Raw genomic sequence first — 25,371 nt, 5'->3', positions numbered from 1 at the left:
GCATCATCAGCAGTGCGAGGTGCCCAGTGTCACTCGGGCAGCCAGAGGGTGAGGGAGGCGCTCTGCTCCTCCTCCAAGGTGATTAATTACTTGCGTGAGATAAAGCTGATAAAACACCTTCTTTTTTCCCCGAAGCTCAGACGGTTCGAACCGGGCAGACTGACCGAAACAATGCAGTGATGTGACTCGTGTCCTCGACGCAATAATGTAAATAATTAAGTGTAGAAAGTAATATATATATATATTTTGTCCTGCCTGGGTGATGGATAATGTATAATCCTAACCGCACACGCCAGACAGGTTATACACGAAGGAGATATACACCTCATCGTCTCGGGTTGCAGGGGACGGAGCCAGGTGTTGGCGACGGGCGTCTTGGGTTAAGGCACTAGTGGCTCCTTATTGTGCAACTCTTAAGGTACTCTTGGGTTGTTAAGCCATATCGGGGGAAGGTGTTAAGCGAGACGACTGCTATTTTAAGAGTCGGTGTAAATAAGATTATCTACGTAGTCCTCGAGTGATAAAATCGGTCTATTTTTGATAGATTAAATGTGACCAAATAGACCTCGTAATATGCTACTTGAAGACAAATACAAAATACAAAACAGTTCAAAGTTATCAGGAGTTCGCTGGTGTTTAGCTAACTTGATATTCATGCTATTTGAACAACTTAAATCCATTATCATTAAGGTAGTAATCATTTTCAGAACGGAAATTATAATAATTTTGCTCCACCCTCTACTACATAACGCATAGACCACCCATAATCTAATTAGCATGCCAAGCGTAGCCTCCTAATCTTTATGCAAAACCTTGTACCGTACACCTTTACAGACCAGACTTGCTTGTATAAAGGGCTGGTGAGATGCTATTGGATACTCCGGGAGGTGACATAATCTGGCCAGGAACGCGAATCAATGTATCGCTGTTTACTTATGGACATATGTTTGTTTTATGATGTGTTTGGATGAATGCGGCTCTCAGTCACTTGCATATACTGGTGCTACTCGATACCTTGTTCTAGCTCTGTGCACGGACCGTGGTTCTAGTTCTGTGCACGGACCGTGGTTCTAGCTCTGTGCACGGACCGTGGTTCTAGCTCTGTGCACGGACCGTGGTTCTAGTTCTGTGCACGGACCGTGGTTCTAGCTCTGTGTACGGACCGTGGTTCTAGCTCTGTGCACGGACCGTGGTTCTAGTTCTGTGCACGGACCGTGGTTCTAGCTCTGTGCACGGACCGTGGTTCTAGCTCCGTGCACTGACCGTGGTTCTAGCTCTGTGCACGGACCGTGGTTCTAGTTCTGTGCACGGACCATGAGTAATTCTGTACACGAATTTCCGTTAAATGGCATAGATTCCTTGGCCTCCCTCGTAATTGCTCAAATGGAGAATCGACTTCCTCTAATCTTTCGACAGTGGTGCCTATAGTATGGACAAGACAACCACTCTACTTTTTCCCGTTTTAAGGAACATTAAACGGGAGCAATTTTGATTTTTGGTTATGAATGATTTGTGTGAATTAATGTCATACCTGCCCATCCTCCTGTTTAGGTAATATTTACAGTAACGATAAGGACCATCGTTCGTATATTGACGTAAAAGGCAATTAGAAAGTAGAAATCGCTACTACTGAATTGGGACAAACTGCAAAAGTTCTTGAACTGATGTTGCAAAGAAAATTTAATCTAACCTTACCTAACCATCATAGACCTAATACACGCTATCTGAGGCCTAATATAGTACATGTGCTAGGCATAAGAATGTTTAACTTTAGTTTTTAACTTTATTTTCGGACTAAAGTGAATAGCATTAAATTCTACTAATTGTCTATTACGTCTATGTATGTACGAGGGTCTACATAGTTACAAAAACTACTATCTAAACAGGAGGATGGGTTGGCTATACACAAATCTACTCCATTACCAGAACTTGCTTTAGAAATTATTGCATTGGCCAATAGTTGTCAGTTAGGCCTTAGGTTTTTCACTTTATATTTGTTGAGGCAAAAGACGAGCTGTAACTCTAGCTATCGATTATCCTGAGTTCAATAATACATTAATTACTGTTTCACGGAAAACATGTCAATTTTTGATGGAATTATGAAGTTCAATGAAGCCAACCCAATCTCAGACTCTTGTAGCATTTACGGAAGTGTGGCTTCACGATATGATGTAACTTTATGGTGTTTTTGGATTTGTCTGGGCTAAATGTAGGTCGTTATAGGAGTGTTGAAGACACAAAACACAGCCATGCGAGCTTAAATCTGTGAAATGAAGAAGAGCGTCAGGATCAGTTTGTTCCGAAATTTTGAAGTTACAAATTACAGATTATTGGATTGTCAATTTGTTATACAAAATGCATTTCATCTTTTTAGTGTATCGGTGTAACATTCAGGCACAATGTATTTCGACGATAAAACATGTAATTGTTGCCCAGGAGAAAAATAAGTACATGTGTGTGTGTTGAGTGCATCGTAAAGTGCGAGCTTGACGCATAGCTTGAGCTGTGGACTGATCCAGTGAGGAGTTACTTCAGTTTGGGCAAGAGGCAGCCTAGAGGCTTCGACATACCTTTGGCCAAGCAACCCAGTGAGGAGTTACGTTGAAGTAGCACCTTTACTAGGGTTGTTGACTCGTCTTATGCCCTCACCGACGACTGAAAGGTAAGACTAACTTTAAGTAAGGTAAGACTTTTGACTAACTTTAGATAAAAAGGTGTTGGGTGTTGACCAGACCACACACTAGAAAGTGAAGGGACGACGACATTTCGGTCCGTCCTGGACCATTCTCACAATCGACTTGAGAATGGTCCAGGACGGACCGAAACGTCGTCGTCCCTTCACTTTCTAGTGTGTGGTCTGGTCAACATATTTCAGTCACGTTATTGTGACTCCTCGCCAGCGTGTTCGGTGTTCATTTAAGACATTCTTATTATTTAATATAAGCAAAATATAAATGCAAATTATGAACATGCGTAGTAGGTAATTGTCAATGTTGCTTTACGCCAGAAAATGGTATTTCGTTGGTGGCTTACAGAAAGGGAAATAGGATAATATATGTAATTGGATATTGTCTCTTGAGAGATGCCTACAGTTTTAGTGTCACAAGGCTAGCCCCTGGACACAATTTAACCCTTCATGTAGCCATTGGGAGCTACATGAAGCTACGCAAGCTGGCAATCCCTCACTAAAGCAGACTACGCATTTTGCTGTCGAAGTTACGCAGCCTACGCTCGTATCACACACCCATGTTCATTTATCTTCTTGAGCAAACAGTAACATAACATTGCAGGTACGTGACGATAAATTAAATCGGTTAATGAACATTAATTGCCATAAGGTAATAGATGATACAACGACTGCATCAGAAGGCTAGGCTTCTTGGCACAGAATGTTAATGAATGGATTCTTACTGTAACGAATCTGTGTAGTGTGTTCTTGCCAAGTATGTCCGTACCTAGTTGATTCTTGCCTAGGTGTTCTGTAGAGACTGAGCTCCACCTCCTTGGCGTCGACTTCAATCTGTTTGCATTGCAGTGACCATCGATCCTTTGGTGCCCATGATGTGGTATAGTGATTGATGTGCCCTTAGTCGGACAGCAAAGTTAAGTACCGTTGGGTCTGACCAGTAACTGGATGGGTGCCTACTCGACGATTTTCAGCCGAAAGGGAGATCTCGATTAGCTCAAACAGGCTTCGTACTGGTGACAATAGTATACTATTTAACAAAATATATATAATGTACATATAATATAATATATATATATATATATATATATATATATATATATATATATATATATATATATGTGTGTGTATATAAAAAAGAATAGGGGTGGTAGAAGAAAATATTAAAGTGTTCAGTAAGAACCCCCAAGGTCTTCTCTGAATACTCTTTTTCTTCTCCGAGGCTATGGGTCTCTACAATTGCACCAGAGGATATCCTCATACTTTATATATATATATATATATATATATATATATATATATATATATATATATATATATATATATATATATATATATTTATATATATATATATATATATATTTTTATATATATATATATATTTTATATATATATATATATATATATATATATATATATATATATATATATATATATATTTATATATATATATATATATATATATATATATATATATATATATATATGTATGAGTGTTTACGCACGACGAGAACTTGAATGTCTAACCTCTGTTTATTGATAGATGACTCAACACACCAAATAAGCACATGCAATACTCCTTAAACCGTTCTTAAGTTATTGGCTTGTGCACATGTCATCCATCCCCCCCCCTCCCCCTCTCCCCAACACTCCTTTCCAGACGTCTACCTTCACTACAGACCAATATTAACGATCTATTGCAGCCATAGTTGCGTAAACTACGCCTTTCTTCTTAATGTTATTCACTCTCGACTTCCTCCCTCTGCCGAGGAGCAACTCGGGATAATGGCTACCATGAATTTTGCCTTTGCTACTCTGTTGACGTTTGAATGGCTCCCGCCTCGGCTTTTTCCAAGAATATGCTTAAATTGTTTTACTGCTAAGATGGTGAAACGGTCTCTACTTAACTAAAGAGGCGTAGCCTAGTGCGTCTTAAAAAGGACAATTCTAATTAGGGTATCCTATTGTATAGACCCAGGCGAGTAATAAAGTTACATATATATATAGCCTATGCATAGTAATTTTCATTGTAATTGCTTTCAGGAAATTGTCGAAAATCATTATGTTCATTATTCGTCTCGATGCTATATTAGGCAATACTTTGTAAGGCGATTCTAAAAACTGCTTATTTTTCCATGTTATTTATATTCGAAGGTTGACCTACATTAACTCACAGGCTGAAGGAGTGATAAAGAAATAAGTTTAAAACCAATGGTAATATATTACTGCATTTAAAGGCAAGTAATATTAGATGGATAGTAAAGATTCAACGAAATATAAAAATTAAGCTGGTTGAATAGCCTAGTTGATATTGAACTGGGATTAAATGTTTTCTGCTTTTTGTTTCATCATTTCATGTGCGTACTTATTTTAGAAAGTTAAAACAATGGAAGATTTAAAAATACTTCATTTAGTACTATATAATTACCAGTTGAAATTGTTATGTAAACGTCTCATTGTGGCTTTGACTTCTTATAAAGATTGCCTAGTACCCTTTTTTTAAATTAACGCTGCCTAGTAGCTTATTCTTATAGACACTGCCTTGTAGATTATACTCTTATTGGTCTAAGCATTACATAATAGCTTATTCGGTCACATACGCCTTAGCATTGCTATAAGATTATTCGTATACACGTGGCATATATATTTTGAAGCCTTTATATATTTTATGCATGTCTTGAAATATTTTCATATAGCATACCTGATCTTTTACACGGTTGAATGGGCTTTATGGTGAGATTGCTTAGAGCTTTTCTTTACAACAGGTCGTTTTAAGCCTGATGAAAACGATTAAGATCAATTGTTCTAGCGCTAATCGCTAGAACAATCTCTTTTTCCAAACTTTTTTTTTCATTTGAGAAGTTGAAAAATTAGCTCTACAAAGCTCATTTTTAAATAAAACTGTAAACATGAACTTTGGAGAGTTAATTTTTCCGCTTCTTAAGTGAAGAAAGTGTAAGGAAAATAGAGAAGATTCGCATTAGAGTCATTGATCTCATACATTCGGTCACATTCAATAATCTATGCCTACAGGAAAGACTGCTACCAAAATATACTAATATATTAAATTTATAGAGAATACACTCGGTGAAAATGGGGAAAACACGGCTCTACTCCTATTTTTTTTAACCTTGTCCGTCGCTGTGGCTACAGACTGCATTATCAGCACTTTGAAATTTGCATAATAAAACATATATTAAATCAATAGTCTGGCCGCAGTTAGAACCGGTTTCGCTCTTTTGTTCATTGAATATTCAGTTATAAATACCATTCATCATAGCCTAATGATATAATTAAAACATTCGCATTTGATCAAGTTCGGGAGATAGGCAAAGAATGTGAATGTATATTGGTTAGCCTAGCCTATTTTACAGCTAAAATTGTTGAATTAAAAAAAAATGTTGGAAGATAAGAGTATCTTCCACCAGGTCCTTGACCCAGATCTGCTTAGGATATGATCATTGATCAACCAAGTTATCTATAGATTTAGAACAAAATTGCGAAAGCACTTCGCCAGTTATACGACTTGGGACAATTGGGAATACCAATTGGGACACCGCGAGCGTAGCTCTCATCAAGTTCAAGTATGTTTATTGAGACAAGAAAGCAATACATCTCAAAGGGATAGAGTAGCTTAGGCTATTTCTACCTCCCCTAGCTCTCATCCTGTAACTACACTTAGGTAATTACAACTCGATACAAGTTCACTGCACTCTTGAAATTACCTAGATATTGCTATAAGTGCCGACTTGAATGTTTTAAATTACTGTTATTAAATCAATTTCACAGCAAGTGACTGAGAATGGTCTTGCTCTGGTTGGTAAAATTGAACTACAATAGTCAACTATAGTCCTAGAGAGGCCTTAATTCTGTAATCCTTTCACCCGTTCACCCGTCCCATTCCAAATCCTTATCCTGACCCCTTCCAAGTGCTATGTAGTCGTAATGGCTTGGCGCTTTCCCCCCAATAATTCCCTCTCCTTCTTTATGTATGTGATAGCATTATTTCGGATGGTACAATATTATATTGATGATGTTTGTGAGTTAATTAGTAATTGCTATACTACCTTCGTTAGGCTAATCCGCTACACTCTCAACGCTTACATTTAATTAATGCTAATTACTCTATCCGAAAATTGACTTAGTAAATCGAATGCAAATAAAGTCGTATAATTAATATACACATGTTTGACTCTGCCTCGTTCACTACGCAGAAGTCTTCATCGGTTTTTTGTTCTTGAATGTATCCATAACCCAAGTGTCTAAACTAATTATTTATTGTCACATTTCAACCCATACTCCTAACACAGCGTCTCATTTTGACGTATACTCTACCTAAGTTCAACAATCATCGTACTCGAAAATGGATAATGCTCGCGAAATTGACATACTGTCCCGTTTTCTGTTGAGGGTCCTCTGGTAGGTTTCAATTAGGGCATTTTAGTACGACAGTTTCTTGACGTTGGGGAAACCTTAGGAGGACGGACTGCATACGAGCCGCATTATAAATTGTCCATGCTGGGAGAGCATGGACAATTAGGCTAGGCTTGGTCTAATCCTGCCCAGGATTAGTGTCAGAATCCTGCATGGCAGGATTAGACCAAGCCTAGTTTGGATGGCAGGATTAGACCAAGCCTAGTTTGGATGGCAGGATTAGACCAAGCCTAGTTTGGATGGCAGGATTAGACCAAGCCTAGTTTGGATGGCAGGATTAGACCAAGCCTAGTTTGGATGGCAGGATTAGACCAAGCCTAGTTTGGATGGCTCTTGTTTCTTAAGACTTTTAAGGAAAAAAAACGACCCGCTGGTTATCTGCGTGCTGAAGCACTGGAGTGTGTGTTGATATATTGAAATTGAAATTGAAATAAGTTTATTGAGGTAAAATACACACAAAGGGATGAGGTAGCTCAAGCTATTATCACCCCATTGATATATTTGTATAGTGAGATTAGACAATTAGCCGTGAAGTTAGTGGGAGAATAGAGTGTCTAGGACGCACAATGTGTGAATACATTGCCTAGTGAACACCAGTAGGGTTCGTCAGCTGGGTATGAATAAATGCTGAACATTAGTAGGACCCGTGAGCTGGGTATGAACAAATAGGGAACACGAGTAAGGGCGGTGAGCTGCGTATGAACAAATAATGAACACCAGTAGGAGCAGGGCTCCCAGTCGTGTACGACCCAAGAATTCAATTTCTTTATTATGCACCCCATCCCGAGGCCGGTGGTGGAGGAAAGGGTTGCAGAGCACGAAGGAGCTGCCCCGCGCTCTTGATGTGAGGTTAGGCTTGCACTTCAGTTCGAGTTGTGTGCTTGAGACAACAATGGGAGGGTTCTCCTGTGTTCACTCGCGTCCCCTTAAGTTGTCTCCTCGTCTAATGAGACTCCTTGACACAATGTCCTGTAGCACAGGGGCTTCGTCCTCGGCTCACAACCGAGGAACCAGAGTTTAACTCCCCCCCGCCGCGGGCTGGGCAGAAATGGTTTCTTTTCATCTGATTCCTTTGTTCACTTAGTGAACAAAGGCATCAGATGTTCACTTGGTGAACATAGGTTACATCCTGAGAAATGTCAGTGATGCACCATTCCTTTCAGTTATATGAAAGGGAATGGTGCCCCACTCACCCCCTTCCCCCAAGTTATATATGCCTTTTTATATTGATAAATTTGATTTATCATTAAGAGACATTATTTGAATCTTCCGGTCTTGTTTTACGAACATCTCTTGGAAGTATCTTGTGAGGTCAAGTACTTCCCCTCGCCCCCCCCCCCCCCCACTCATCTTGTGAGGTCAAGTACTACCTCTCCCGCCCGCTCATACGTGTAAGATCAGTGATAACGTTTTGGTAAAGCTGTCGAGAGGTTATGGAGTGAGTTTTGGGGCATTAGCTGGGTCGTGGGTTTAAATATTTTATAAAGGTGGGCTCTTTTCTCCATTTGTTGGTTATACTTTCACCCCCATATAATTAATAGATAGGCCTATGAACGGAGAATGACAAATAAGGAAGCCTATGACTTGTGAAGCTGATCCCCCCCCCCTAGGCCTGCCGTCAACTGTATATGTGTGATTTTTGCTCTGTCCTCATTCAGGGGTATTGAAGAATTGTTTTCCCTTCCATATCCACTTACTGGATGTAAGTAATTTGTATAGGTCTACCCTGATTTTGATGGAAAAACGATGTCTTATCCGGATGTAGTTATATTGTGCGCGCGACTAGCCCTCTAACATATGGAGATTTTATGAACTTTAATCAAGAGGTATGTAATTTTGGATGTATTGTTGCGCAATCAATTAAGGTTCAATTGTCAGGGTCAGTCTGGTGTCGGAGGTCAGGTTTCGTATTCAGCCGTGTAGTGGTAAGCATTAACTACTCCGGCTAGTTTTACTTTTGTTATGAAGCTCGTCTTTCGTAGTAAAAAATTAAATAAATGGGCGTTTGGAGTAATACTGTTGTTGCTTACTACACTGTTACTGAAAGTAGTCATGCAGTGTTTCGCAATTGTTTTATTCATTCTTTATATTTTTAAATGTATTTTGGTTTGGGTTTTACTTTCAACTCTATCCTTTCCTCCAAAGTTTACCTTTCCTCACATAGTGTACGGTCCTTGAACAAATCCACAAGGGCCGTGACGAGGATTCGAACCTGCGTCCGGGAGCATCCCAGACACTCCCAGCATCCCAGTGTACGGTCCTTTTTATCCTTTGTTTTGGCATCTCTTCTACCAGTATATCTTTATCCATGTCTCCTCCATCTCTTCTCTTCTTAGCATCTAGTCTGACGGGCACCTCAGGGGAGGGCAGAGGTCAAGTGGCTGTCTCCAAGATTACAAGAAATAATGACCCATTATGTGGTGGTTAGTGTTTCTTTATCCCATTAGGCTATGTTGTTTGCTGGAGAAGATGATGCTAGTTCTTTTATTTGTATTTATTTTTTATTTTTTTGAGTGCGCCATTGCTTCTTTACCCTGGCCGTTTTTTTGTTTCGTTAATAATAAGAAGACAAGTTACGATTTTGTATTTTCTCTCTAGAGAATATTTCAAGTAGTACGTTTGAAAAATATTTAGACTTCATTTGCAAGTAGACCCAAAACACATGTAAATTTATCTTGGGCCTTTTGATAAATAATCTTAAACGAATGTATATCTTATACTTTAAGGGAAATGTTTTAAGGCGAGTAGATTGTAGTTTTGTCGCAGAAAAATCTTGTTCATGGTTTGGTCAGCACCTCGCTTCCTACAAGATCGGTGAGTGATGATCCCAGGTGGTTCAGTGGTTGAGCACTGTTCCTCTGCTCCGTTCTCGTAGCTCTAGATACTTGTCCTTGTATCCCTTGCAAGTGTTATAGAGGCACACTGACTTGTAATTACCTTACCTTGCCTAATGTAGCCTAATATCTTTTCGGGAAGGTTCAGTAAATTATTCGGTTTGCAAACTATTTCACAGCTTTAGCAATTGTTGGAGCCTGCAAGGCTGGGATCTAAGAGTTAATATAGCTAAATTAATTAGTTAATTAGCTAAAAGTTATTAGCTTATTTAGTTATTACAATTAGCTATTTTTTTTGAGATATATACAAGAGTTGTTACATTCTTGTACAGCCACTAGTACGCGTAGCGTTTCGGGCAAGTCCTTAATCCTATGGTCCCTGGAATACGATCCCCTGCCGCGAAGAATCGTTTTTTCACATTTCAAGTACACATTTTACTGTTGCGTTAAACAGAGGCTACAGTTAAGGAATTGTGCCCAGTAAATCCTCCCCGGCCAGGATACGAACCCATGACATAGCGCTCGCTAACGCCAGGCGAGTGTCTTACCACTACACCACGGAGACTGCTATTAGCTAATAGCCAAGTTTTTTATGAGGAACTCAGATGTTTGGTCCTTAGACCTAGGCTCCATGTAATACGACAAATATATGCAGTTTGGTATTCTTTTTTACATAGTGTTCAGAGTGGTGACTTGGGTGTGTGTGTGTCGGTCGATTAAGGCAGTGTTTGGGATGCTCCCGGACGCAGGTTCGAATCCTCGTCACGGCCCTTGTGGATTTGTTCGTGTGTGTGTGTGTGTTTGGCATGGTGGGTAGAACGCCGTCCTCGCATCTCGCTGGGTCGGCGTTCATTACCCCTGGTGGTCCAAGTGGTTTGGGCAGCATGTATTATGTATTCACACTGGCTTCGCGCTTTCTCCTGTTAATTACCGTACCGTCTGTGCGTTTTAAATGTGAGAATATTTATGATATTCATTTCATTAGCCTACATGGTATTAAATAGTTATACGGTTACTCGTATCCATTTTTTAAATCAATGAGGGATCGGGGAAACTGATGATATTGATGACAACTTCTTGCTCCTCCAATGAGGAAAATGTACGAAATACAATGAAACGTGACGTAATTTAAGCCACAAGACGTTTTGAAATATCATGATGCTTCGTTCATCCGCGTTCCTGTTGTGTCCGTCTGGCGTTAGGTCAACAAACAGGCAACAGTCACAACGGTCAGAAACAGACTCGGATGTCGAGTAACTGGGATGGCAGACATAAACATTGATTTATTTATATACAAGAGGGTACATTGGGTTTATGAGAGTACAGAGCATTGAAGTTATACATTCTTGTAAAGCCACTAGCATGCATAGCGTTTCGGGCAGGTCCTTAATCTAACAAATAAGTTTAAGAAGGTAATTTCTTGCAAAATTAAAAAATGCTTACGGGTATATTGTAAGAAAGTATAAAGATGCATTGTAAGAATATATAAAAAATACCTTGTATAAGAAATTTGACAGGATTAATAGGTACATTAAAGTAAATTTAATGGTTATCCCCTTATTCCCTTATATATAAGATGAAATCAGTGATTACAATGATAAAGTTGTATGGCTTAGGTATATATATTGGGGGATTTGGTAGCACTAGATACAGTATAAGTTTAAAGCACTAGGTAGGAAACCATGCAGATGAAATTAGGTACTTTTTGATTTTGTTTTTGAATAAGGCAAAAGTTGGATAGCTTTTCAATTCGTTAGGGAGTGAGTTCCATAGACTAGGCCCCTTTATTTGCATAGTGTGTTTACACAGATTAAGTTTGACTCTGGGGATATCAGAGATATCAATTTCTGGTGTAGTGATTATGGGTTATATTACATCTGTCCAGGAAGAGTTTCAGAACAGGGTTTGCATTTAAGAACAGGGTTTTGTAAATGTAGATGGTACAAGAGAATGTGTGGAGTGAGTTTATGCTCAACATGTTTTAGGGATTTAAACAAAGCAGCTGAGTGTTGTCTGAAAGCAAAGTTTGCTATTGTTCTGATAGCAAATTTTTGCTGGTTGATGATGGACTTGAGGTAGTTTGCAGTGGTTGAACCCCATGCACATATACCATAAGTAAGGTAAGGATAGATTAGTGCGTAGTACAGTGAGAGGAGAGCAGAGTTAGGTACATATCTGATTTTAGAAAGTATACAAACTATTTTAGAGACTTGGTTATGAACTGTTGTATGGGTGCTGAAGTTGAGTCTCTTGTCTAGGTATAGGCCAAGGAACTTTCCCGTCATTTTTATTGCTGATGTTAACATTGTCTATTTGAAAAGCTGAATTGCATTTGTTGATTTGCTTCCAAATAAGATGTAGTAGGCCTTTTCTATGTTTAGTGTGAGTTTGTTGGTCCGAGTAGATGAGGGTAGTATCGTCAGCAAATAATATAGGTTTAAGAATGTTAGAGACACTAGGCAGATCATTGATGTATATAAGAAATAGAAGAGGTCCTAGGAACATAATGTTTCCATCATCAGATATGGGGTTTGTGAGGATTCCAGTCGTTCCTTTGGCGTATAGTTGCCGTGGAAAGTGGCTAGGGTGTAGCTAAAAGTTTAGCGATGTCATAAAAAAAACTAGCAATGTGTTTTATTGATCTGTCGTGAATTCATAAATGGCGAGACATTTCTCATAATGGTGTCACTACGATGACGTAATGTTTACAAACATAGTTTAGCTCCGCCCCTTTTCTGCCATATATAGCTGCTTGCTGTTTTTTTACACTTAACATATAGTCATTTAAAATTAGTACTTAAATTGTCTTTTCTCATCATTTTATCAAAGTTAAGGCCTCTGATTATATGTATCCAATATTTATGGAAGATTTTCCAATATTTATGGAAGATTTTCCAATATTTATGGAAGATTTTCCAATATTTATGGAAGATTTTCCAATATTTATGGAAGATTTACCAATATTTATGAATGATTTACGAGACATGTACAATATATCAAGTTAATGGAACAACAATATTATTCCAGAAACTGAGTCTTTGTTGTTATTGACGTTCCTACTAACGATGCTCATAGGTTGTGTGCTCACATGTACGTACTGGTAGAGAAAAGCTTCAGCTCCTGGATCCCGCCTCTCAGTCGTCGACCGAACTTTTTTTTTTTTAATTGCTGCAAACTCTTTTTGCTTATCATATCTACTTTGAAACTGTCTGGAGGTACCTGTGTGTATGTAATAATAATAATAACTCGCCTAGATGTACGTGTAATGTTGAAGCAATAGCTCTTAGGCCCCGCATTTCCACCTCCTGATCAGTTAATGTTAATAACTATTATTATTCATCTCTTTTTTTCCATGTCCTCATTTTTGCATTTGCTTATTGGAATCGTGTCAATAATATCTTCTTGTAGTTTTAATTGCTCGCAAATGTTATATAGAAAAAGTGTTTCCTGGCATCTCTTTGGCTCGTCATCTGCGTCTCCAGCTTTCACCCGTGTCCCCTAACCCTACAGGTTTCTCACTTTAGCCGCTTTGTCCTCTTGTCTGTTCCTCTCGATATCTTATATATTGTTATTATATCTCTTCTGTTTCCTCTTTCCTCTCACATTCTAAAGATGAGGTCTCTCGGCCCCTTATTTTAGATGAGAGCTCCTGATCGGGACTACATAGACCTATTAGGTTGTATTTAATGTTTTTAAGGCTTCTATATTTTACCGATTATTTTAAATGGGTGTTGTGTCTGTAACCAGTACTGCCTGTGGTCCAGTGGTCATAAACATCTGTTTATATAGAACAGACGTAAATATGTGTGTTTATGTTAGGTTAGATTAGCATTTTAAAAGTACTACAATCGCTTTGTGGTTGATTGTTCAATAAATAATTGAACTATATGTTTAACAGATCTCTCATCCTGTCCATGGAGGATAGAAGAAAATGTATATTTGCCGGTTAGCCTTGTAAATGTGTGGCCACGTCTGTGGTAGAAAAAAAATCCTTTTCTTCCTGCCTTTGTAAGGAAGATAGGATGGATTTCACCTTTGATTTCCTAGGGTGAAATCCTGTCCTGGACCATTCTCAAGTCGATTGTGAGAATGGTCCAGGACGGACCGAAACGTCGTCGTCCCTTCACCTTCTAGTGTGTGTGGTCTGGTCAACATACTTCAGCCACGTTATTGTGACTCATCGCCTGCATATATAACCCATATAACCTATAGAATTCGATGGTAAGAAAACGTCAAATATTAGAGTGGTTTAAATATTTACTTCGGTGATTTTGCCGGTTTAGTGGATTCCGTTAAAAATAACGATTGGGTGAAAGGACAGGTTGGCGGTACAGACACATTGTTCACCCCAACATGACATTAGGCTTTCTGAAGCGGGTCACCCTCCTGACCCCGCGCCCTCACGTTTTTCCCGCCCTCGCGTCTTTCCCGCCCTCGCGTCTTTCCCGCCCTCGCGTCTTTCCCGCCCTCGCGTCTTTCCCGCCCTCGCGTCTTTCCCGCCCTCGCGTCTTTCCCGCCCTCGCGTCTTTCCCGCCCTCACGTCCCTCCCGCCCTCACGTCCCTCCCGCCCTCACGTCTCTCCCGCCCCTCGGGTTAATACTTTCTGGCCGTTATTGTGACCTGCTGGCAGCGGGTCCCTCAACCAGTCTTGCTGCACCTGGGGATCCTCTATAAACTTTTATATTGTGGAACTGCAGGTTATTATAATGTATTGTGTCGGGGGACAGGCAGTCAGTGTATATATATCAGGCTTATATCAACGTCTCAATCAACCCCTCCTCCTTCAAGAGTCGAATTACTGACATTCCCCAAGGTACAACTCCACAGCAACCTGGCTAACTCCTGGATACCTGTTAACTGCTAGATGAACAAGGGCATTTAGGCGATAGAAACGCGCTCAACTATTTCCGTCTCGCCTGGGATTCGAACCCGGTATTCTCGCCTGTTAGTCGAGAACGAACCCGACTGTACTGAATAAAAACTATTGTTACCAAGTTTGTTTGAAACATGACTCGGCGGAATATTCGTAGGTACACATGATAATGTATTCCAAATAGGAATATTTATTATTATTATTCTTTGATCCCGTATGTGGGATCAAATCACTTGTTTTCATAGTAGTTTGTTTGGGTTCTTTTGTTATTTTGTTAGATATTAAGTTGTGCCTCGTAGACGAGTCTTTGGGAATGACCGACCCCCCTATCCTGTATTTCCTCAGACATCCATGGTTAGTTAATTCTTTTGGGTGTGAAGAGGCATAGAGTTTTGTGAAGAAATGTTTGCGCACTTAAATTCGTATGTTGTTGTTAAAGATTCGCTACCTGGAACAAAGTTCCAAGTAGCACGGGCTATGGTGAAGCCCATAGTGCCTTAAATTTAAATTAGTATTTGCCATAGTACCGACTTGAGTCTTCCCGTTTGTTACCAACAGAGACAACAAAGATGCTTATTGAAACTTGATTTTGCAGTTTAAAACTAATCTTCATTGTTTGTAAAGGTTGCTTTTAATGCTGGTTATAATAAATGTTGGGGTAATAGTCTGTAGTTCCATCAGTGATTATTACCAAGGTTAGTGAGAGAGGTTATGTTTGTCTAGATGTGGTCAGGCTGTCATTTGAGTAATTCTGGTGGGTTTAGTGATCATGGGCCCCACCCTGTTACCAGACTAGGTAACAGACCCACCCTGTTACCTAGCAGTAAATAGGTACCTGGGAGTTAGTCAGCTGTCACGGGCTGCTTCCTGGGGGTGGAGGCCTGGTCGAGGACCGGGCCGCGGGGACACTAAAAAGCCCCGAAATCATCTCAAGATAATCTCAAGATAAGAAGATGGGCGTTAGCATGCAAGAGTTTAATTGCGGAAATAAGCTAACAACTAGTGAGTTAATAGGCTGTCAGAGGCCGGTATTAAAAGCGCCCCGTTAGTACTAGTTGATTTTTAAGTGGTTTAATATTGAATTTTAGAGTTAGGAGTTAAATTCGGTTGCATCTGTGTTAAGAATTGTGTATTCCGTTCGTACTGTTAATGTTTGAAGTGGGAAAATATGTTCACACAAAAGGCGTGTCTAGTTGTGATAATTTTCGAGCATGATGGCTCCCGTTGGCAGTAAATTACAGTACAACCACCTCTCTCTGGCGTGGCCTACAGCTGTAGACGGCTGAGTTTGTGAAATAAACATAAACTTGGCAGGCAGGTGTCGAGTCTCGTGCATCGCCACGCTCCGGCAGTCATCCACACCAGCACCACCACCGCTATCCCCCCCCCCATTGTTGTTGTGTTAGATTCAGCTTCTCGGAACACCGAGTTACAAGTAGCACGGGGTATAGTGAGCCCGTTGTGGACTTACCTGGCGCAGGAGCGGGGCTGTAACCGCGCTGCTTCCATCCATTTGTTGTTGTTGAAGATTAGGCTACTACAAGAGGTGGCGCGGGCGTCGGTATAACCCGTAGGTGGTAGATTTTTTTTGAGCTTTGTACCTTGATATATCCCTTGTGTTGTCCACGCTCACTCCCCGCTCCCTCACACTACACTTCCTCACACCTCATGCCGTGCCCCAACTTCCCGCCCGTCCTCATAAACGTCTGTCATTCGAGCCGTTAAAAGCACCCAGTTAATTACCACATAGTCGCCAGTCCAACCCAATATTCAACGGTATTTTACAGTTTGTTGTTGTTAGCTGGTTGAGTGTCTGCAGCAAGGAAGTGTGTGTGTGTGTAATTACCTAAGTGTAGTTACAGGATGAGAGCTACGCTCGTGGTGTCCCGTCTTCCCAGCACTCTTTGTCATAGTGTGTGTGTGTGTGTGTGTGTGTGTGTGTGTGTGTGTGTGTGTGTGTGTGTGTGTGTGTGTGTGTGTGTGAGATATGAGAAGCAAGAGCTGTGTTTACTAGGGCAGGGCTGGGCCAGAATTGATGTGGGTTCTCTCACACACACACCTGATGCAGGTGTATTCGTCGCCAGCTTCGCCACCGACGCCTCGAGTGAAGCATGTGTGGAAATATATGACCGAATGCAGAGAATAAGCCGTGGGTGAGAATGAATCAATGCAATGCACATGTATGAAAGGAAAAAATAAGGTGATGCGTTTCGGTCGGTGTGTTCCAACGATCTTGTTAAGTCACGAGTTAATATGGACCGACGTTTTGGTCCGAGATGGACCGACGTTTTGGTCCGAGATGGACCGAAACGTCGCTACTTTTTCCTTTATATATGTGTGTGTGGGTTTGATTATATACGACAGACTCTTGGAGTCTTTGAATATTTAAAGGAGGGTTTTGATTTGACTCTTTGAGTTATGTCTGACTTGCAATATGAAAATATGTTTGTAATATTAAAAGGTTCTTTGAAAGGCAAAATAATGAATTTGTTCGTGGTTTCTGATTCGAGAACGTGGGTCGTGGTTTCTAATTCGAGAACGTGATTTCTAATTCTAATTAGTTTCATCTTGGCGCATCCCGCTTAGTTACATCTTTATTAGTAAAGACGTTCCCACCTCTTATAACTAATTTTTGTCCACTTTCACTCTACGACGTCTTCTACTTGCTTAACTAAACGAACTCTGGCGTTCAGTTCCTGAACCCATTATGCACCTCTGTAACCCTTTCCACCATCGTCCACGGGATGGGTATGGGGTGCATAATAGAGAAATGAACCTCTTCTACTGTGCCTCACTTTAAACATGTGCTTCTTTGTTTTATTTGTCAACTTTCCCCTTTGAATCTTACACGTTGTTGTCATGTCCTCTCTGCTTATCTTGCCTCCAATGTGGTAAGTTGCCGTTTCCTTAATCTTCCGTCGTGTCCTTATCTAAGGAACGAGCCTTATAAGTATTTCTCTGCCTTATCTAATTTTATCAGGTTTGGTTCCATGTTCGGGCTGCATACTCAAGCGTTGGTATTATGTAGATTGTGTAGCCTATACAAATTTTGTTCAAGTTCCTGGAGGTTTTCCATAAAGTTAAGATACATACTGCCGTATTAGCAGAGGCCCTGATAAGGAAGATTCTCTACACAGATTCTACTAAACTCGTTCATATTACCTTCCATTTTTGTTGGAGTCTGTACGTGTCAGGCATGCAGGTGTGATGCCCAGCGCCCTCTGCTTCCTGTTTAGGGTGACGTATTGGCACAACATTGGCAGTCTTCCAGGCAACTGCTGTCTCCCTGACAGCTTTTCAACAGCTTGCACACGCTCAGAGAATTGGATTTAACGAAGCCTTGCAAGGGTTGGGTTTAAGGACTTGTCACTGACTTGAGGACCACCAGAGGTGCATTGTCTGTAACGAGGCATCTTGAGGTAGATTATCACTTCGCCTGCTCATGGTCACCAGTCCCTAGGAGAAGACAGTAGTGAAGATTAATGTAGGGCGTATATATTGACCGCGCTTTCCCCCTGGTTATCTACACATAGATAACCAGGTTATCTATACGTAGATAAGCTGGTTATCTATGCATCGAGATTCTTTCCGGTAATCAAAGCCCTCTGCGCTCTCTCTCTCTCTCTCTCTCTCTCTCTCTCTCTCTCTCTCTCTCTCTCTCTCTCTCTCTCTCTCTCTCTCTCTCTCTCTCTCTCTCTCTCTCTCTCTCTCTCTCTCTCTCTCTCTCTCTCTCTCTCTCTCTCTCTCTCTCTCTCTCTCTCTCTCTCTCTCTTTCTCTTTTCTCTCTCTCTCTTTTTTCTCTCTCTTCTCTCTCTCTCTCTCTCTCTCTCTCTCTCTCTCTCTCTCTCTCTCTCTCTCTCTCTCTCTCTCTCTCTCTCTCTCTCTCTCTCAACATGGTGTGGTTTACCTGAGTGATAGTGTGAGTAATGGGTAAAAGGTGTCGCTCATATCACTCACAAACATGAGTGATATGAGGATTGTATTAACGCCTTCGCGTTTCAAATTGCAGGGGACGCATGCGCATAGCGGAGTCGCCGCCGTCTCTAGCAAGCACTCTAATAAACCCTTATTCGAATCTCCCAGTAGGTTTTTATATCTATTTAATCGTCACATGCAGACATTTAACAAATTTGTTAACAAGATTTGATTTGTTATTAGTGAACAAAAGGAAATTAGCTTGTAAACGATAGGTAAAAGTGCGGAATTTTTGTTCTTGTGAGCTAGGCTTTGGCGCGGCTAACGCGTCGGGATTAGAAACGCAGGATTAGAAACGCAGGATTAGAAACGCAGGATTAGAAACACAGGATTAGAAACACAGGATTAGAAACACAGGATTAGAAACACAGGATTAGAAACACAGGATTAGAAACACAGGATTAGAAACGCAGGATTAGAAACGCAGGATTACAAAGCTGAGCATTGTGTTAAGACTGTCTAAAGACTGTCTAATATGGCTCCAATTAGTTGTATGTTTGTCACAGCTCACTATAACAGGATTAATGGGACACTAGATCAAGTTTGAAGGCAAATATTCAGATTTCTTATCAACGGAGTATCGGAGGAGATTGTAAATTACGTCTTGGATTAAAATCTCGGTTCTGCGAGATGAGGTAGCTCAAGCTATTCTCACCCCGTTCAGTACATCGTGTTAATACATACATAGACACACATCACAAACAATAAACATATTACCAAACATTCTGAGTCGAAACAGGAGGATTGGTTGTTTGCAGTACTGGAAGGGAAGACGGTAGTTAGTGAACAAGAGAAGGGATTGCAAGATGAACAATTTAGCGTCAGCGTCTGGGATGCTCTCAGACGCAGGTTCGAATCCTCGTCACCGGCCCTTGTGGATTTGTTCTTAGGCAGTCTCTTGTTTTAATAATTCTATATTTGATTTTGGGGTTATCTTGAGGTTATCTTGAGATGATTTCGGGGCTTTAGTGTCCCCGCGGCCCGGTCCTCGACCAGGCCTCCACCCCCAGGAAGCAGCCCGTGACAGCTGACTAACACCCAGGTACCTATTTACTGCTAGGTAACAGGGGCATTCAGGGTGAAAGAAACTTTGCCCATTTGTTTCTGCCTCGTGCGGGAATCGAACCCGCGCCACAGAATTACGAGTCCTGCACGCTATCCACCAGGCTACGAGGCCCCTACGAGGGGGTTGATATAATATTATTTGGTTGTCGTTCATCGCAGTCATGACTAACATTTGTCGTTTTGTAATATATATATACATTGTAGAATTACTGTATAATGATCCTATGAGTACTACTGTTTTCTTGTGTAAAGGAATAATGCATTTGAATCTTGTTAACGAAGCCAGCCAATGAATGAATAACCGCTTGTAAGTACACGTAGAGTTGCAATAGACAGTTTGAGAATACGTGACCCCGAACACTAGAGTATAATTAGTTATGACACTGTATGGCTTACGGGGGGGGGGGGAGGGTTTACGGGTTCACCATAGCCCGTGCTACATGGACACTTCGTTCTGAGTAGCTCAATCTAAAACAACAACAACACTGTCTGTATGGCTCAACAACACATGTATATCCGGATCATGTCCCTGTGTAGCCGGTTTGTATTACCCAAGTAGCGTGTATCTAGTCAGTGACCATGTATAGCATGTATAGAGTGTTCACGTCCGTGTATAGCCAGGTATACACCCATGTTGTGCAGTACGAGCAGACGATATGCTCGTACAAGGGCAGGAGACGTGCACCAAATGTCTGTGTAAATGTACGAATCTTTGTCGCTTCCTGATTTCCATTACTATTTGGGTCTTGTGTTTAATTATCCCTTTCAAGATTAACAAATTAAAATTCAGAAGTGTTAAGCTGAGACATATATATATATATTTATATATATTTATATATATATCTCCTTCTGAAGATGTATTATTAAATACGAAAGTACTTAAGGAAATTCCTGACTTAATCCTTCTCACGGGAGACATCTCCCGTCACGCAGGGTGCAGTCGCACCTCCACAGATCTCCAGTATCAGCTATTGATACTGGTAATGGCTCAAAAGGGCCACCACTTACGGGTTATTCATGCCCGTGCCACCTTTTGGATGGCTTAATCTTCATCAATCAAATCTTTTTAATCCTTCTTTCGTGGTCTGACACTGTCACGGTGTTCATCATGTGTTAATTTCTTCGTGATTTACTGGATTTACCTGGCACAGGAGCGGGGCAAGTAGCACGGGCTATGGTGAGCCCATAGTGGACTTACCTGGCACAGGAGCGGGGCAAGTAGCACGGGCTATGGTGAGCCCCTAGTGGACTTACCTGGTACAGGAGCGGTGCCAAAGTGGTGAGAAAACGCCGAAGATTACATTCCACGAGGCAGCAGGGATAGGGGGACACGATAGGAGAGACGGAATGAAGGAACAATGCCTAACCACTTGGGGCATCGGGGGATAGAACCCCGAATCTCCAGAAGGTTGGGGGGGGGGGGAAAGGAGGGGAAGAAGTCGTAGTCGCACCGACCACACAGTTGTACTCGGTAGACGCAGAAAAACAAATGTGAATGCTGCCAATCGCTTCTGCTGTCTTTGGAGAGGTATTCAGGGTCCAGGCTATATAAGTCGGTGGGGGTCTTGCAATGCGGGCTCACCATAGCCCGTGCTACATGGACACTTCGTTCTGAGTAGCTAAATCTGAAACAACAACAACTTGCAATGCGCTCTGAGATACGAGACCTCCTCGCGTCTAGGCGTCTTGGGTACGAAAGATCAGTCTTCTTCTCTATCCAGTGCCCATTGCCTTTTAGGGCATCTGCTTGGGGTAGGGGGGCTTCAGTAAGTCAACATTACAATGTTTCAGATCGGTCTGATAGGACACTATCGGGTATATGAAGGACACAGGCCGCTAGGAGTCTGCTTACGGGCTATTCATACCCGTGCCACCTCTTGGGTGGCTTAATCTTTATCAATCTAGGAGTCTGCATTTGGTTATCCTGGTGAGTCTCTGCTATCCGCATTGTGTTATCCTCGCGAAGACAAATTAAATTAGAGATCTGCATAAACTTTGACAAGAAATGTTTTTGGGTTATCTTGAGGTTATCTTGAGATGATTTCGGGGCTTTTTAGTGTCCCCGCGGCCCGGTCCTCGACCAGGCCTCCACCCCCAGGAAGCAGCCCGTGACAGCTGACTAACTCCCAGGTACCTATTTACTGCTAGGTAACAGGGGCATTCAGGGTGAAAGAAACTTTGCCCATTTGTTTCTGCCTCGTGCGGGAATCGAACCCGCGCCACAGAATTACGAGTCCTGCGCGCTATCCACCAGGCTACGAGGCCCCCTCGTAGCCAGGCCATTAATTGTCCTCGCGGCTTTCTGTGCATAAGAAACATATTTTATATTTTGTTAATTGGTTTTGTTAATGTTAATAATTAAATGACAAGGCCCCTAGGCTAAAAAAAAAAGATTCTCCAGATTTCTCAGACATAAATGTACGACTGATAACAATCTTGAAGAGGATAAAACCTCCCAGGAGGTCTGCAGGGTGACCTTTCAAAGTCTTGCAGGTCTTTCAGGAAGTCTAATCAGGGTCACGACCTCCAGGCCATCCTGGAAGTCTGTAACAGAGGTCACTTCGGAGGTCAACAACGACTCATACAAAGACTCGTGTTGACCTTCGAAGTGATCCTGGACTCCCCCTCCCTTAAGATTCTGGATTCAAGTTCCACGAACGGGAGCTCTGGATTCAAGTTCCACGAACGGGAGCTCTGGATTCAAGTTCCACGAACGGGAGCTCTGGATTCAAGTTCCACGAACGGGAGCTCTGGATTCAAGTTCCACGAACGGGAGCTCTGGATTCAAGTTCCAGGAACGGGAGCTCTGGATTCAAGTTCCAGGAACGGGAGATCCGGATTCAAGTTCCACGAACGCCAGGACAGGAGGCGCTGTTTGGCGCCAGACAAGTTTTCAGCGTGTTGCTTTCCGGGACGTTAGCTTTAGTGGCGTGGTGGACCAGACACCGGAATTCGTACATATCTTGATGCAACCTTTTAAGGCGTTGCATAAGCTGTTGCAAAGCCCTCACGTGTGTTTGGAGAATTGCGTTCTAGTATTCCTCTGAAGGCTTTTGGGGGGAATTTTAGCACGGCATTCGAATTCGCGGTTTGCCTTCCCTGTTTAGTGCATTCCGGAGCACCGCAATAACTATTATGGATTACCTGTTATGTATTATTCGTTATACATCGTCCATTATGCATTATACACCGTCCTAGGAAGACCTAGATTAGCAGGCTTCCTGTCCCCAACAAGGGGAAAGGTAGATATCATGTTCGTCTACGCTATCAAGCATCACTTAGAATATTTAAGAATGACATTTAATGCAGTGTAAATATTTACTGAGAAATGAGAGTATGTTAAGCTTTTTGTATTTTCATTGTTGCCCCTTGCAAGAGATTACAAGAAAGTTGTACTACCTAAAAGCTAATGCAGGTGATGAGTCACAATAACGTGGCTGAAGTAGTTTGACCAGACCACACACTAGAAGGTGAAGGGACGACGACGTTTCGGTCCGTCCTGGACCATTCTCAAGTCGATTTGAGAATGGTCAACTTGACGGATTAAAAGCTAATGTTTGTTAACATTAGCATGTTAACATCAAACATTAACATGTTTGATTCATCATTTCATCAAGGGAACAGGAATTACAAATCTCTTAACATATCATTTATCCAAGAAACTAAATCGTCAAAACACGGCTGCTGCCCAAAGTGAACTTGTTAAATGGAATAAGTATGTAATACATCATCAAATACTTTAGTCATTTCATCTTGCAGGGTCGGCGTTCGATGCCCCGATGATCCTAGTGGCTAGGCACCGTTCCTTTACTCCCCTTTTCGCATCCCAGAGCCTTGGTACTCGTGTCCTTTCCATGTGCTCTTAAACACACGACGGCAGCGAAGCAGAACCCACTACCAGTATTTCCACCGTCAATGTTGTTGTTATAGATTCAGCTACTCGGAACAAGTTCCAAGTAGCACGGGCTATGGTGATCCCGTAGTGGACTTACCTGGCACAGGAGCGGGGCAAGTAGCACGGGCTATGGTGATCCCGTAGTGGACTTACCTGGCACAGGAGCGGGGCAAGTAGCACGGGCTATGGTGATCCCGTAGTGGACTTACCTGGCACAGGAGCGGGGCAAGTAGCACGGGCTATGGTGAGCCCGTAGTGGGGTCGTCAGAGACGGGTGTTGGGGTCGTTGTGGGAATGCTGGGATCGTTAACGTTAATACCGTTGATTCTCATTGAATTAACGTTGATCATCATTGATTTAACATAAAAACACACACACACCTGTTGATTGACAGTTGAGTGGCGGGACCAAAGAGCCGAAGCTCAACCCCCTGCAAGCACAACTAGGTGATTGTTGTGCACATACAACCCGTTCTCGCACTTTCTTTAAGTCAATATTGACTTATTAAATACATGCATATATGACATACTAAGCATAGTAGCTTACCTTGAAAAGCTTCATAGAAAACACCGACCTTACCTAACCTTCTTAGTATGTTAAGATAAGCATCTTATTGCTTCGTAATTACAATTATTACTTAACCTATTATAGGTATGGGTTAAGTAATAATTGAAATTACGAAGCAATTAGATGCTTATCTTAACATACTAAGAAGGTTAGGTAAGATCGGTGTTTTCTATGAAGCTTTTCAAGGTAAACTACTATGTTCAGTATGTCACATATGCATGTATTTAATAAGTCAATATTGACTTAAAGAAAGTGCGAGAACGGGTTGGCACATACACACATGTGCGCGCGCATGCTCACACAAAGAGGGAAGGTTCTCATTTTTCTACCTTGTTTCTAGTTATATGTTGCCATCTAGGCATATAAAAGCAATCAACTCGCATTTAAAGTCAACTCACAAAAACAGTCCGGCCCAAAATGGACAAGTAGAACGGGTAACTTGCATTTGAAAGTAGACATAACCTCAGAGTAGTAACAGGTAGGCATTCCAGGTGTTGTACCTGGATGTCGCTGGCATATTTGCACGCAAGACATCGCGTGTTTGGGGCTTGGAACACCGCGAGGAATATGTCGCGGCCTCTGCCGGTGTAATGAGGCTGTTCCGTGTTGCTGGTAGTTATTGTAAACCCGTCCTCATCCAGCCCGTCCTCCTAAGGGGTTTTCCAATGTCAAGAAAAACGGTTAGTTTACAGTGTGGTCTTCTAACCTGCCAGAGGACCCACAACAGAAAACGGTACAGTACGTCACTTTCGCCAGCCGCTTCCATTTTCTAGTACGACGATTTTTGGCCTTATTTATAACGCATATGAGCGAAATGTAACGTTCTTTGTAAGAAGACAAGGTGCCTCATCAACAAAGACTAAATGCTAACCCCCCCCCCCCTCTTCCCCTCACTGTTTACGAATGAGAAATACTTTGTACGTTCGTCACATAGTGGTTCGTTCACATCCTCTGCTTTACCCATGTATTCCAAATACCAATAATGGCCTACACAACTTGATCGCCTAACTATTCAGTACATTTTACCAGACAGACCACTGGA

At 41.6% G+C, this 25,371-nt stretch overlaps 1 protein-coding gene across 6 annotated transcripts in view; it reads left to right on the top strand.

Annotated features, from left to right (window-relative positions):
• Positions 1-12: 12 nt before the first annotated feature.
• The window catches only part of LOC123773018 (cytospin-A), a 424,140-nt gene continuing 398,781 nt past the window's right edge, over positions 13-25,371 (top strand). For 2 of the 6 annotated variants that reach the window (XM_069315372.1, XM_069315366.1), the window contains exons 1-2: positions 13-78; positions 2,375-2,662. The gene's annotated coding sequence lies outside the window, so the exon portion shown is untranslated. Of the gene's footprint in view, positions 208-2,374; positions 2,663-25,371 lie in introns of those variants that run through there. The other 4 variants (XM_069315374.1, XM_069315367.1, XM_069315363.1 and 1 more) reach the window with 4 other exon arrangements.

This window comes from Procambarus clarkii, chromosome 81, assembly GCF_040958095.1.
Source record: "Procambarus clarkii isolate CNS0578487 chromosome 81, FALCON_Pclarkii_2.0, whole genome shotgun sequence".
In the NCBI taxonomy this organism is placed as follows: domain Eukaryota; kingdom Metazoa; phylum Arthropoda; class Malacostraca; order Decapoda; family Cambaridae; genus Procambarus; species Procambarus clarkii.
This window is presented reverse-complemented; position numbering and strand designations above follow the sequence as displayed.